Here is a 12,445-nt window from a genome sequence, read left to right as displayed (position 1 = left end):
GGTCTACAACCAACATTAAATGTAGGGATTGAAGAGAGTGTGGCTATGTTTCTACGGATATGTGGGCACAATGAAGTTCAAAGGGATGTTGGTTTAAGATTTGACCGAAATCAAGAGACTGTGCAAAGAAAATTTAGGGAAGTTCTTAATGCAACAGAGTTATTGGCATGTGATTATATTAGAACTCCAACAAGACAAGAACTGTATCGCATTTCTGAAAGACTTCAAGTAGACCGAAGATATTGGCCGTATTTTAGTGGATTCGTTAGAGCTATGGATGAGACTTATTATACATAAACCGCATTTGTCCTGTAAATATTTTTTCTTTACAAATATCGCCGTTGAACCGTACTGCACTCTAAAACTGCTTGTCCCGCACAATCAATTACATTGTCACCATTAGGACCCTCAATATTTGACTTGGGAAACGTTGCATCGGTTTTGTATTTTCCGCTTATTAAAAAGTGACTCTTGGCCTCTTGCTCACTATTGTTAAGCTTTAATTTTATGTTGGATTTTTCTAATATTATTTCTTAGGCTTGATGTTTTGTTTGCGTGTGACTTTTACTAATTTTGTAATATTTTTATTTAAGGTATTTCACTTGAGTTATTTAATACAATTCTCAAAACTGTACGAGAAAAAAAAAATACTCTAATCACACGTTGCAAAATGTAAACACACATTACAAATGGGCTCATTTTGACAGAAGCAAAGCCCGTTTAAAAAAACTAGGCCCATCTATAAATCATAGCCTTAAAAACTGGTTAAGCAAAAAGGTAACAAAACATATTACAAAATCTTTCCTCCTCTCCGATTCGAGCTTCCTTCCTCTCGCAAAATTTTCAAGTCTAAGGTAAACATCACTCTTATGTAAGCTTAGCTTTTCCTTTTCTTCTTCTTCTTCACTCTATATCGTCTCCATCGATTCTATCTTCTCAATTTTGGTGATGGTTTCCGTGATTTGTAAAGTGGGATGAATCGGAAAATGTCGCAGTATTCCGTGGATTTACCACCAAAAGGTGGGTTCAGCTTCGATCTGACGCAAAAGGGTCTTAAAAGCTCCGTGCGATGATGTGTGTTCTTGACGTTCTCTTTAAGATTCCCTAATAGATGATTGCTGAAGATATACAATGCTGAATTTCCTTTACTTGTTTGTATAGGATGGTGTGATACTTGGAGCTAGTGATGTTAATATGGGCATACCCACCCCATTTAAACCCAACTCATATAAAACCCAGCCCATTTGACATTAAACCCATATAAACCCATTTAAGTTTAAACTCCATTTAGTTATGCCCATTTAGATATGTCTTAACTCATAAACCCATTTAGACCCATATAAGCTCATATAAACTCAATATTATTTTACTTTTACTGTAAAAATACTGATGATTAAAGACAAGATGCAGATGTAAAAATCATATTAAACCGCAATAAAGTTTATATGGAAAGACAAAACATATGATGATGAAAGAAGCATTATTTCATAATTTTTTCTTCATTTCCAAAGCCATTTTCTTCACGTCATCATCATCACAAGTCGCATACTTGTCCAACAATAACTCAATCCGCCAAACTTGAGTGAAGTATACATTTGAAGTCGGATACTTAGACCCTAAAAAGTGTGTAGTAATGACACTAAACGGCTTTAGCAAATCACATATCTTTTCCCCACGCTCCCATTCCTCCTCTGAAGGTAAAGTCTTATAATTGGTGTCATAAGCCTTCAAACTACCAAATGCTTTTTTAAATTTCAATGCTCTTGCAAGCATTTCATAGGTTGAGTTCCATCTAGTAGCTACATCAAGGGATAGACCTGCCCCACTCCTAATCTTCACTCTCTCTACACAAGCTGCAAACGCCTCCTTCCTATGTGGAGATGCTTTCACATATATTACACTTTCACGGATGTTGTGTAAAACATCCTTAGCTAAGTCTAAACCTCTCTTCACAACGAGGTTCAGAATATGAGCACAACATCGTATGTGCATAAACTTTCCATCACATACCAAATTACTACCACTAATCATCTGAAGCTGACCCTTAAGAATTTTCTGCATATTGTTATTGTTAGTAGCATTATCTAGTGTAATGGTGAAAACCTTCTTCTCTAAACCCATTCTTTCAAACAATCAAGAATCTTAGCAGCAATATGCTCACCAGTGTGAGGAGACTTCAACTCACAAAAATCTAGAATTTTATTGTGCAAGTTCCAGCTATCATCGATGAAATGGGCAGTTACACAAATATAACTCATCATAGAAGTCTTGGCTGACCATAAATCTGCAGTAAAACAAACCCTACTACTATGCTTTGCAAAAACCTCTTTTAGCTTTTTTTTTTCAATCTCATATCTCACAAAAACATCACCAGCAGCTGTTTGCCTACATATGGGCTGATAATCAGGATTCAAGTATTTGTCTCTAGCCCTTACTTTCTCATATTCGACATATCTAAAAGGCAAATCATGGTAGATAATTATTTCACTAACCATCTCTCTATCTACTTTCTGATCATATACAGGTCGATCTATCTTCTTAGGCTTGTGAGAACAGATATCCAAATGACGTTGCAAGTGCTTTGTTCCATAATTTCCATTGGAAGTGCTACTACCAATCACCAGCTTTGTACTACAATGTATACATTTAGCCCTTTTTTTTCTATCCTCTTCTAACCCTACTGAAACAAAATCATCCCAAACAGTAGAAGTTTTGCGTCTTTTACGTCGTGTACCTTGAGTTTGAGTTGGCTGAATTTGTGTTTGACTTTGTTCTGGTGCTTGCACTTCTGCATCTTCCTCGTTCATGTCTATTAACTCATTTTGGGCGTTGAGAAGGGCCATTTTTTGTAGAGACTCAATATCCATTCTGAATTATAGAAAAGCTATCATCACAAAGAACGGAAGTAATTCATAAATAGAAAAGCTACCATCACAAAGAAGAGTGTGGGTTTTGTACCTTGATTTCTTTTAGACAATAAGAGTTCAACAGCACTCCTCTTTGAACATCAACGTTAGGCCACAGAGGGGTCCTTGACCTGTAACAGAGATTACAAGATTCAAAAAAACAAAGAAAAATCAGATGAACAATTGGTCAATACATCAAACAAATTGAGACCCCCTATTTCTTAAGACAAAAGGATACAAACCCACAAATACAAACACAAAAGTACACAAATCCACAAACCCAAGCACAAAGGGACACAAACCCACAAATGCAAACCATTCACAAACACAAATCCACAAATCCAATTTGAATTAATACACTTATATAGTTATATTCACCTTCGTCGAGGCTCAGAGAAGACGATACTGAATTGAAACAGATATAAATTGCGAATCGATGAAGAAGAAGATAAGAAGATAAGTTTCAGATTTTCTCAGGTTTCGTCGAAAAAGACGACATATTCACAAAAATCCTTTTTCCAGCAAAAAAAATATATAAACGGATACCCATTAATTAATGGGTAAACCTATTTATCAAATATGTTTAATTGGGCTACCTAATTAAAATTCATTTAAGATTTTTAAATAAATGGGATTAAATGGGCAGAAATTTGTATAACAGACCCGTTTATTTAAATGGGTTTCAAACCCATATTAACATCACTACTTGGAGCTGATACACGGGCAACTGAAGGCCCTATTGTGGCTGATAAGAACTATGAGAAGATTCACTATATGGCACCAAACATTTACTGCTGAAGCAGTAACTTTTAATTTTCTTATATACCAAATTTCTCTACTGCCACCCAAGATCAAAGTTGGATTTCCCTGAACTTCTGTTAGCTCGATCAAATTTATATTTTGTAGATTTCTTCTTGCCCTATGTTTGACGTTGACTCAAATCTTGCAGGGAGACGAAGGAATCAAGTTGGTTTACATTTTCCTGTGAGACTGAGTGAAATCATTGTCCTACCTTAACCTCACATTTACATTTTTGACTTTGTTTAATTTTATGTTTTAACGATGTAGTTGCTTCCAGATTTGGCTTGAAACTTGTGATGAATGATTATGGACGATTCGGTTTTGAATTCAAAAGAGCTCTTTCTTTTTTATCCGCAACAACCTATTAAGACGAAAGCTTCTTAGTCCACTCTCTGTTGACATTCTCTTTCTTCTGTATAAGAGACCAAATTGAGTTATTACTATGAGACACATACATTTCTCTATAGACCAAATTGACCGGTTGATCCTGCGAAATCAAATTTGTCAACATCAACACATTTGAAAGCCATGATTTACATATAAGACTTATAAACAGAGCAAACAATAATCTTTTCAAACTGGGGTCAAAATACACATCAACAACACTATTTCCAAATAACCAATAAATTATTATAATTATTATGTTCCACATCATTAACCAAACCACACCGACAGCATATCAGATGTGATGTTATAGCAGAGGATTTTTACAAACCAAAAAAAAAAAAAAAAAAAAAAAAAAACAAGATACATTATTATGTCTGCTTGAAACTACTTGGTAGGAACCATCGAGCTGTGTGGAGTTGTTGCTTGGACGAACAAATAAACTTGTCCACCTCCACCTCCTGTGTCTCGAGATTAAAGACACAAATTTGAGTAGTGTTTTTTTCATGACAAATAGCATTGAAGAAGATGGAGTTTCTCTTAAAACCCACAATGTCATCATTAGCGAGCACAGTGATGCCTAGATCAAAAAGCATTGCCTCGTCGCCCAATGAATCAACTTGTTCATCATACTTGTTAAAGAAACCTGCCTTGTAGACGCGGAAGGACCATAGCTGTACCCGCTGTTCTGTCTTGACCCATTGTTCAACCTTGAGGACATGTCCGGTTACTGTGACTACAAGTTTTGTTCGCCGAATTCGCCAAATTCGCCATGGATCCCTTGATGATGTTGTTCGATTGATTGGAGAGGGGTCGCCAGCAACACCACAGTGAAAAGTCTCTTGCGGAATCTCTCTGGAGAAATCGAATATTTTGATACAACCACCAGTTGTACGATTTAGGAGGAGGTAGTAAAGCTTGTGATCTCAGAACGAGCAGTAGAAAAATCAGTAGAATAACCTCGGGGAGTTTGAATCTGACTCCAGAACGTATCTCCTTTCTTGGAATAAACCACACACCATTCGCCAAGTCCCAATAGAGCTACATACTCTTTAGTTTGCTCGTCAATCCAAAACACAGGGGAACGCATAATCGTATCAATACCTCTGAACTTCCTTTGATCGTTTCCGTTTGAAATACAAAACTAATCTTCCGAGGTTCGCTCCAGCTTTGTCGTTCCAAGTTGTGACTCCACCGGAGGTAAATCGATCCTCTCGTGGGTAAACAGATTCAACATGTAGACATCAGACCCATGATCTACCATAAGGAGCCAGTTTCCATATGTTGCTAAACAATAGCTCTTTGCGAATTCGAACACATCAGCTCGCATTCTGTAAAGCTTGCCATTCTCCTCGGGATTGAACAGCGTGCACCAATGGGTTTCGATCTCGTCATCTTCGTCTGGCAAAATCATCAGCCAAGGGATCTGTTTTTTGGCCAAGCATCGTTTCGCAGCGGAGTACCAAGACGAACATACGGATCCAACTCGTCGAGAATCAGCAAAGCCAAGGTGTTCGAACACTGAATTCAACAGATCTGAAGGAAGCTCCGACCAGGAATCTCCTGGCCTCCGTAACTTGTTTGAAGATTTAGGGTTATGCTGCTTCATCTCCATGCCAAATTGACAAGAACAAGGGCGCGAGGCTAAAATGCCACAAAATATCATAAAAATTGTGAGATTACAAAATTACCTTTAATGAAATAAAAGACGAATAATACAACTAGAAGAGAATAATACAATTAGAATAACTGAGACAAAAATGGACAAATGATACAATAGAACAACTAAAACAATTGGTATAACCGAGATATAATATTATAACGAGTATAATTGATAAAGAATACGATAACTAGTACAACTAATATATAACAGTACAACTAGTACAAATGATATAGATAACGAGCGTACAACTGATAAAGAAAACGAAAACTAGTACAACTAATATATAAAAGTACAACTAGTACAAATAATATATACAACGGATACAACTGCAATCAAAACCACTTATAATTCGAAATTCTAGAGCCGTCACTATCACCGATTCTGCACCATCAACCTTCCATTACTTCTCTCCATCGCTTCCCTGCCGTCGACCCCAGATTTTAACCTCTCCACGGTTTCCTCTAGCATCGTCTGTTTACATCTTCGATGGCAAAGAAACGACATGTAAGCCTGATCTTCATCGGATTTGAAGCCAACACAGATACATCGGCTCCCTTTGTGCAGATTCAACACCATCAATGATTGAGATCTCAACAGTTTTCTTCACTCTTTTGTCTGATTCTACATCCATCTCTTTCTCTCGATTTCGTCAGTTTTTTTTTCTAGATCTAAGATTTTGTTCCACGTTATCAACGAAGGGATAAAATATTAGGTATAATGTTAGATGGGTTTGTGGTCTTTTCAATAAATTTTAATTAAAAAGAAAATATAAAATAATTAAAAAATATTACTATGGCATTTTAGCATTTTTCTTTTGAGAATATGGCATTATGGACATTGTTCCGAAAAATACTTTGGGGGGGGTATTGGTTTAGGATTTAGAAAAAATTTTAATGACTTTAAAAGTTATGTAAAATATGTTGTTATTCAATCAAGAGTTTTTAAAACTATTTAAAAATTTGGTGTTATTGGTTGTGGATTTGTAGAAAGTTATCTAAAATCTTGATAAATCTAGTGTTATTGGATTAAGAGTTTTATAAAGTCATTAAAAGTTTTATGTTATTTAAGTAAAACAAAAAAATCTTGGATTGTTAATGAATTCAAATTTTATGTTATTGGTTTAGGATTTTATATCATTTTCTTCATAACAAAAGTCATGAAAACTCTTTCATCAAACAGAAAGATTTTACAAGATTAGGAAAAACAAAGCAGCAAGATTTAAAAAAACTTTCTAAACAATCTCTTAGAATTCTTCATTTTTAACTTTCTAATTTTCTATGATTCTATAAGTCATTAAAATTCTTTCTAATTTATAAAGAATATTAATGACTTTAATAAAATGGGAATAAGCGAAAGATTTAGAAGAATTGTTAGTAGTGTAATAGTGTTATTCTAATCTATAAAGAATTTTGATGATTTTAATAAAATCATAAAATGGGAATAATTAAAAGATTTAGAAGAATTGTCAGAGAGTTTCCTATAATTTTGTAAAATCTCCCAATCATACTTTGCATGAATTTATTTTGTAAAGAAAAGTGTATAAAATCATAAATCAATAACACAATAATATAATTAAAGGGAGATCTCAAAATAACATCAATTTTAGTTATTTTGCCAAAATTAGCCCACACTTTCTAAAGTTCCAAATTTAGCACAAAATTTATAAAAATAAATATTTTTAATTTTGAGAAAAATCTAAAATATATCTTCAATCTCTCATCGATACAATGTTCTCTTAGCCGAAGACTATATCCTCCAATCCTCTCAAAGTCATCGAAATCTAATAAAACCCGTGACACCCCGTGGAAGATCCAAGCAAAAGCTGCTGCTCTTACCCCACTCTGAAACGAGACTACTGAGATTTTAGGATCGGATGTTGTCAAACCAGATGAGACTACGCGGCTCAGATCCTATGAGTCAGGACTAGTTTCTTGCACACAAGGTGTTCGTGAAAATGCTGCAATGGTATTTTTAGGCGAGAATGAAGAAGAGTCTCATAAAGCTGTTGTTGAAGAAGCTTATTACTTCATTTCATTGTTTATTACTTTATTACCATCTCCGTTCCATCATCTATTCGCATCTTCGTGAGCCACGATAAACCCAAGTCAAAGTGAACCAAATCGGTAATCGTTGTTTATGTCGCTATTGCATAGGGGTTATTGTTTGGTTGCTTATCAATTGTACACTCTCGAAGGAATCAAAGTGTTTTGCTGCTTCGATACAACTTCTTTACTGATGGCGGGAGTGTCGAGACCCGAGTTTATATGTTTAGTTACGAGTTGAATTGGAAAACCATTGTTTAATTTTGGAGAGGAGAGTTACGCTAGTTTGAAGTTGAGTCTTGGATTGTCTGCATACGGTGATAATCTGAAGGAAGTGAATGTTCAGTGACGTATCTTGTGGAATTTGCTAAAAGGAGAGTTCCAAAGAGGGAAATGTTTGAGTCATTGAACTTATTTGATAACACTTTTAAAAGTATCAAGGAGATGGGTTTCCAACCCTTGACTCAGGTTACAACCAATTTGTAATTGAATATGATGTTTTTTTTTAAGAACAATGATGATGATTCAGATTTGTATAATTTCAATGTAATGATGATGATTCAGATTTGTATAATTTCAATGTTTTTTGCATATACAAGTTAAAGCAATTCTACCATTGATGGAGCGAAAAGATGTGCTTGGAGCTGCTAGGACTGGTTCTGTAAAACCTTAGCTTTTCTTATTCCTGCTGTTGAGCTTCTTTACCATGTCCGCTTTACTCCTCGCAATGGTACAGGAAAGATCCCACAAAAATCTTGGATTATATCCTAGCTTTCCTTGAAAATTTAGGAAGGATACCACGAAATATCACGAAAGCTTCTATTAACTTAAGGACGAGCTTCATAAAAAGTTAGGATTTCATGAGGACACGAAAAGATTTGTTGGCTTTATAGTTTTTTCTTCCTTTGTTGTATGTTCGTGTTTAGCTTGCAACCACATATACTATATTTCTTTGTATGTTATTCAATGTTTTTGTAGTAATGCTGAGTTTTTTTGATATTGAATGTTTTCTTGTTTTATGAATTCAAATTTATTTTCATAAAGTCAGTATTCATAGATGCTTCTTTACACAATTCAAACTTTTATTGATAGCTCGTAGAATATTTTCTCATGTTTTTGCAACTTCAAAAACCATCACCAAGCACTCTTTGAAAATTTACGAAGGAATCCATTACATTCAGGAAAGTGTCCTAGAATTTCAGGATGACCTTCATAAAAAGTATTGGAGTTCATGATGAACTTAAGGAAGACCTTCATAAAAAATCTGGACATTGGCAAATATCAGGATATGCACAAAAATGAAATCTTTATCGTTCACTAATAGAGTAATCTTTGTCATATTGGGCTTTCATAAATGAAAATTTATTCATGAAAGATTGAGTGATGTTTAGGAATGATTCTTTAGAATTTAGGACGACTTTCATAAACAAAATAAAAAATGTGAGCTCTTTGACATTACGAAAGGAATAATAGAGTGTAACAGCAAAGCTGTTCATTTGCAGAAAATATAACAATAAACATTAATCTAGGTTACATGCCAATCTGGATGCAAACAAAATTATTTAGAAAGGATTGAATGATGTTTAGGAAGGATCCTTTAAAATTCATGATAGCTTTCATAAAACAATTAGAAAAAAGGCATGGGCATGATTGCACAACCAAAATTGATGGTGGCTCAGCCTGAAAAGAAAATAAATTTTCTGAACTAATTAACACTGAAAAAGATAGAAATGGTTTCCAATGGTGGTGCAAAGTAATGGATACAATGAATAATATTTGGATAGGTGGAGGATATACAGTTAACCGAATGCATTGTGATACTGTGGTGGATCAGCATAGTTGCTATTGAATTAGAAATACATCAGAGTCGCTGCTATGTTTTTCTGAATTGGGATTATATGGTTTGCATCTTCCTCTTTATTCCCTATCTCTGTACTGGTGGAGAGTTTGGCAGTGTTAAGAATCCCTTTGAACCAACTACCTTGCAATCTAAAGCTCTCGTTGTCTGAGTTGTTGAGAGTTCCTGATCGTTTTTGAAATCCATTAGAGTCATTCGAACCATTTGTTATGTTTGACGTAACATTTGAAAGGAAGTGATAAACCACTTTACTAGCTGACACAAGTTCAGTTTTGGCTTGCTTTACCTTCAAAAATATCCCAGTTCACAAGGCTTTAACATCCATAAGCATTGTAAGAAAGAAGCATGGACAAACCAGAAAGAGAGAGAACCCACCCGCATCGCGGTGTTTCCTGCCACTTCGAAGGCTGTGTCGCCAGCATGAGCAAAAAAATTTCACCCAACCTGTTAAGAGGCAGAACCCAAGCAGTCACATAAGCCTTGAAGGCCAACACTGATGTGTCTATATTTTATAGGTTTTAACCATAGTTTTTAGGTTTGTTTTGAGTCTTTTATTGAGTCAAAGTGTGTTTTTAGAGTTTTTTTAGTCTTTTACGAGTTTGTACAGGTTATAGGTTTCTTTTGAAGGAAATTGAGTGTTTTGGGGATGAAAACAAGCATCTGGAGCCATTTTGGTGAAGACTGATCGAACTAGCAAGCAGATGGAGCAAACAGAGAAAAGCATCCAAGATCGGCTGATCCGTATTCGGGATCGACCAGTCCCGTACCCGACTCAAGATTTCTTTTTTTGTTTTAAACCGACTTTTAGGGTTTTATTTTGATATTTAAGTTAGAGGCTCAGCCTCCAGAGACATAGGCTTTATTTTCTGAGACTATTTTGTATTGAGAGCTAAGGGAGAAGATCTCTAATCCTTCTAAACACTTTGGAGAAGATTTCTAAACCCTATTTTCTATTCTTTTGCAATTCAATTATGTTTCCTTCATCATTGATTTGCTGTTTCTGTTTTTCCATGTCTGAGTAGTTTATCTATTGGGTTTTGGGTTTCAAAGGGGAATTATGATTTTCTAAACTTAGGTTGTTAGATTTGGGGTTGATCTATTTTGTTCTTCATCTATTGTTGTTCTTAATGCTTAAACTAGATTGATCACCTAGATTAAGATCTTAGGTTTAATTCATCGGGGCACCAAAAGTGTTGTTGAGTTGCTGGAAAAGAATATAGGTGAGCAAGGTGGACCCTAGCCAACGGAAGTTGAAGTTGAGGCATCTTGTGAACTAATCAAACCTGAACCTATTAATGCTTGCTTGATTTGCTGGATTCAAACAGAAGTTTAGGATTTAGTAAATTCATTGCTTAGATAGTTATCGCTGCAGAAATAGGATAGCTTTACAAACGTGATTTGAGTTCTAGAACGGTGTCTAATTCATCCCCATCTTCCGCCTTAGTCCGAGAATTATATTCCCATACATTCCCTGCGCCCAATATTTCCTTTTTGATTTGGAAACAACTTATTTACCTTCTGTTTTTAATTATTACTTGCTTCATAAACTTCCTCTTTTGTCTTAGCTATATTTGATCTTCATAGTTTCATAGTGCAATTGTTTGGTCTCTGTGGATTCGATCCTGAAGTGTTACAACGATACCACTAGATCGTGGTGGAGTACACATTAGGTTATTACACACATAAACACACACACTCTAATTCCCAAAATATGGCTTTAATTGGGATCTTAGGCACACTAAGCTTGTCACAGATGGTGTTGTTAGTCTTCTCTAACCCACTGTTGGTCACATCGTATTGTTTGAAAAACAACCTCTGCCATTGATTTTCTCTCTCTCTCTTTACAAGTACTACTTAAAGTAACCTACAAGAATTCAAAATCCACTGCTGGTTCAGATCTTATGCTTAATCGTTGGTTGATTCTTTCTCCAGTTCTAATCCAATCAACAAAAACTACAGAAACCAAAAGAAACTAACAAAAAAAATAGATTTTTTCCAAATATCCAAATCACACTGGTAGTCAAAATCAAGCTTCTTATAATCTACTGAAACATGTAGAGACTGAAAATCAAATCCTTCATAACACAATAACGATTCAAACTAAGAATCTCCAGGAAAGTCTCATAATTTAATCATTTATACATTCCAAGAGTTGTAAAGCAAACTGCAGAGAAGGATGTGAAAAGACGTACCTTTTTGCAGCAGAATCGATCCCTAATTCATAACAAATCGAGTTCGTTGAGTCTCCGATCCACTGTTGGTCGCCAAAAGCTCTGTCTTCACCGGAAACTTCGCCGGTATCTTCACCGAAGTTATGAACATCGTAAATATAATAAGAGTATTGATAACATGATGTAAAAATTTATAATTAATTTTGTTTCATAAGATAAAATAATAATAATAATTCACAAATGCTACTTTTGGAATATTTAAGCATGTGTGCTAACTTTGGAAAAATAAATTTAACTTAGTGCTATTCATAATTAAATTCATTACCAATCATAGATTTTTTTTTTAGTTGAATAACACAAAAATTTTATTGACTTTATAAAACTCTTAATCCAATAACACAATATTCATTAAGATTTTATATAATTTTTTACAAGTCACAAACTAATAACACCAAACTTTAAGAGAGTTTAATTTTTTTTTTAATAATATCATATTTTACATAATAATTAAAGTCATTTAAACTCTATTTAAATCACAAATAGTTAACACCCCCTTAGGTCCTTCTTTTCAACCAATCAGAACCTTCTAGATAATATTTTATTTTAAAAATTAAATCAAA

The 12,445-nt window shown here is 34.7% G+C and overlaps 2 long non-coding RNA genes and 1 pseudogene across 2 annotated transcripts; 1 reads left to right on the top strand and 2 right to left on the bottom strand.

Annotated features, from left to right (window-relative positions):
* Positions 1-782: 782 nt before the first annotated feature.
* LOC147934602 (uncharacterized) lies at positions 783-1,459 on the top strand. The gene is made up of 3 exons (XR_015572908.1): positions 783-854; positions 971-1,074; positions 1,162-1,459. It is a non-coding gene; the product is annotated as an uncharacterized LOC147934602 (long non-coding RNA).
* Positions 1,460-4,315: 2,856 nt separating this feature from the next.
* LOC104728406 (putative F-box protein At4g22165 pseudogene) lies at positions 4,316-5,832 on the bottom strand (annotated as a pseudogene).
* Positions 5,833-10,966: 5,134 nt separating this feature from the next.
* On the bottom strand, positions 10,967-12,013 carry LOC147934601 (uncharacterized). The gene is made up of 2 exons (XR_015570484.1): positions 11,847-12,013; positions 10,967-11,518 (listed from the first exon to the last, which is right to left on the bottom strand). It is a non-coding gene; the product is annotated as an uncharacterized LOC147934601 (long non-coding RNA).
* Between the last annotated feature and the right edge of the window lie 432 nt (positions 12,014-12,445).

Source organism: Camelina sativa, chromosome 11, assembly GCF_030686135.1.
Source record: "Camelina sativa cultivar CO46 ecotype springtype chromosome 11, ASM3068613v1".
NCBI classification, from domain to species: Eukaryota; Viridiplantae; Streptophyta; class Magnoliopsida; order Brassicales; family Brassicaceae; genus Camelina; species Camelina sativa.
The sequence above is the reverse complement of the archived record's forward strand: the minus strand, read 5'-3'. Positions and strand labels throughout refer to the sequence as shown.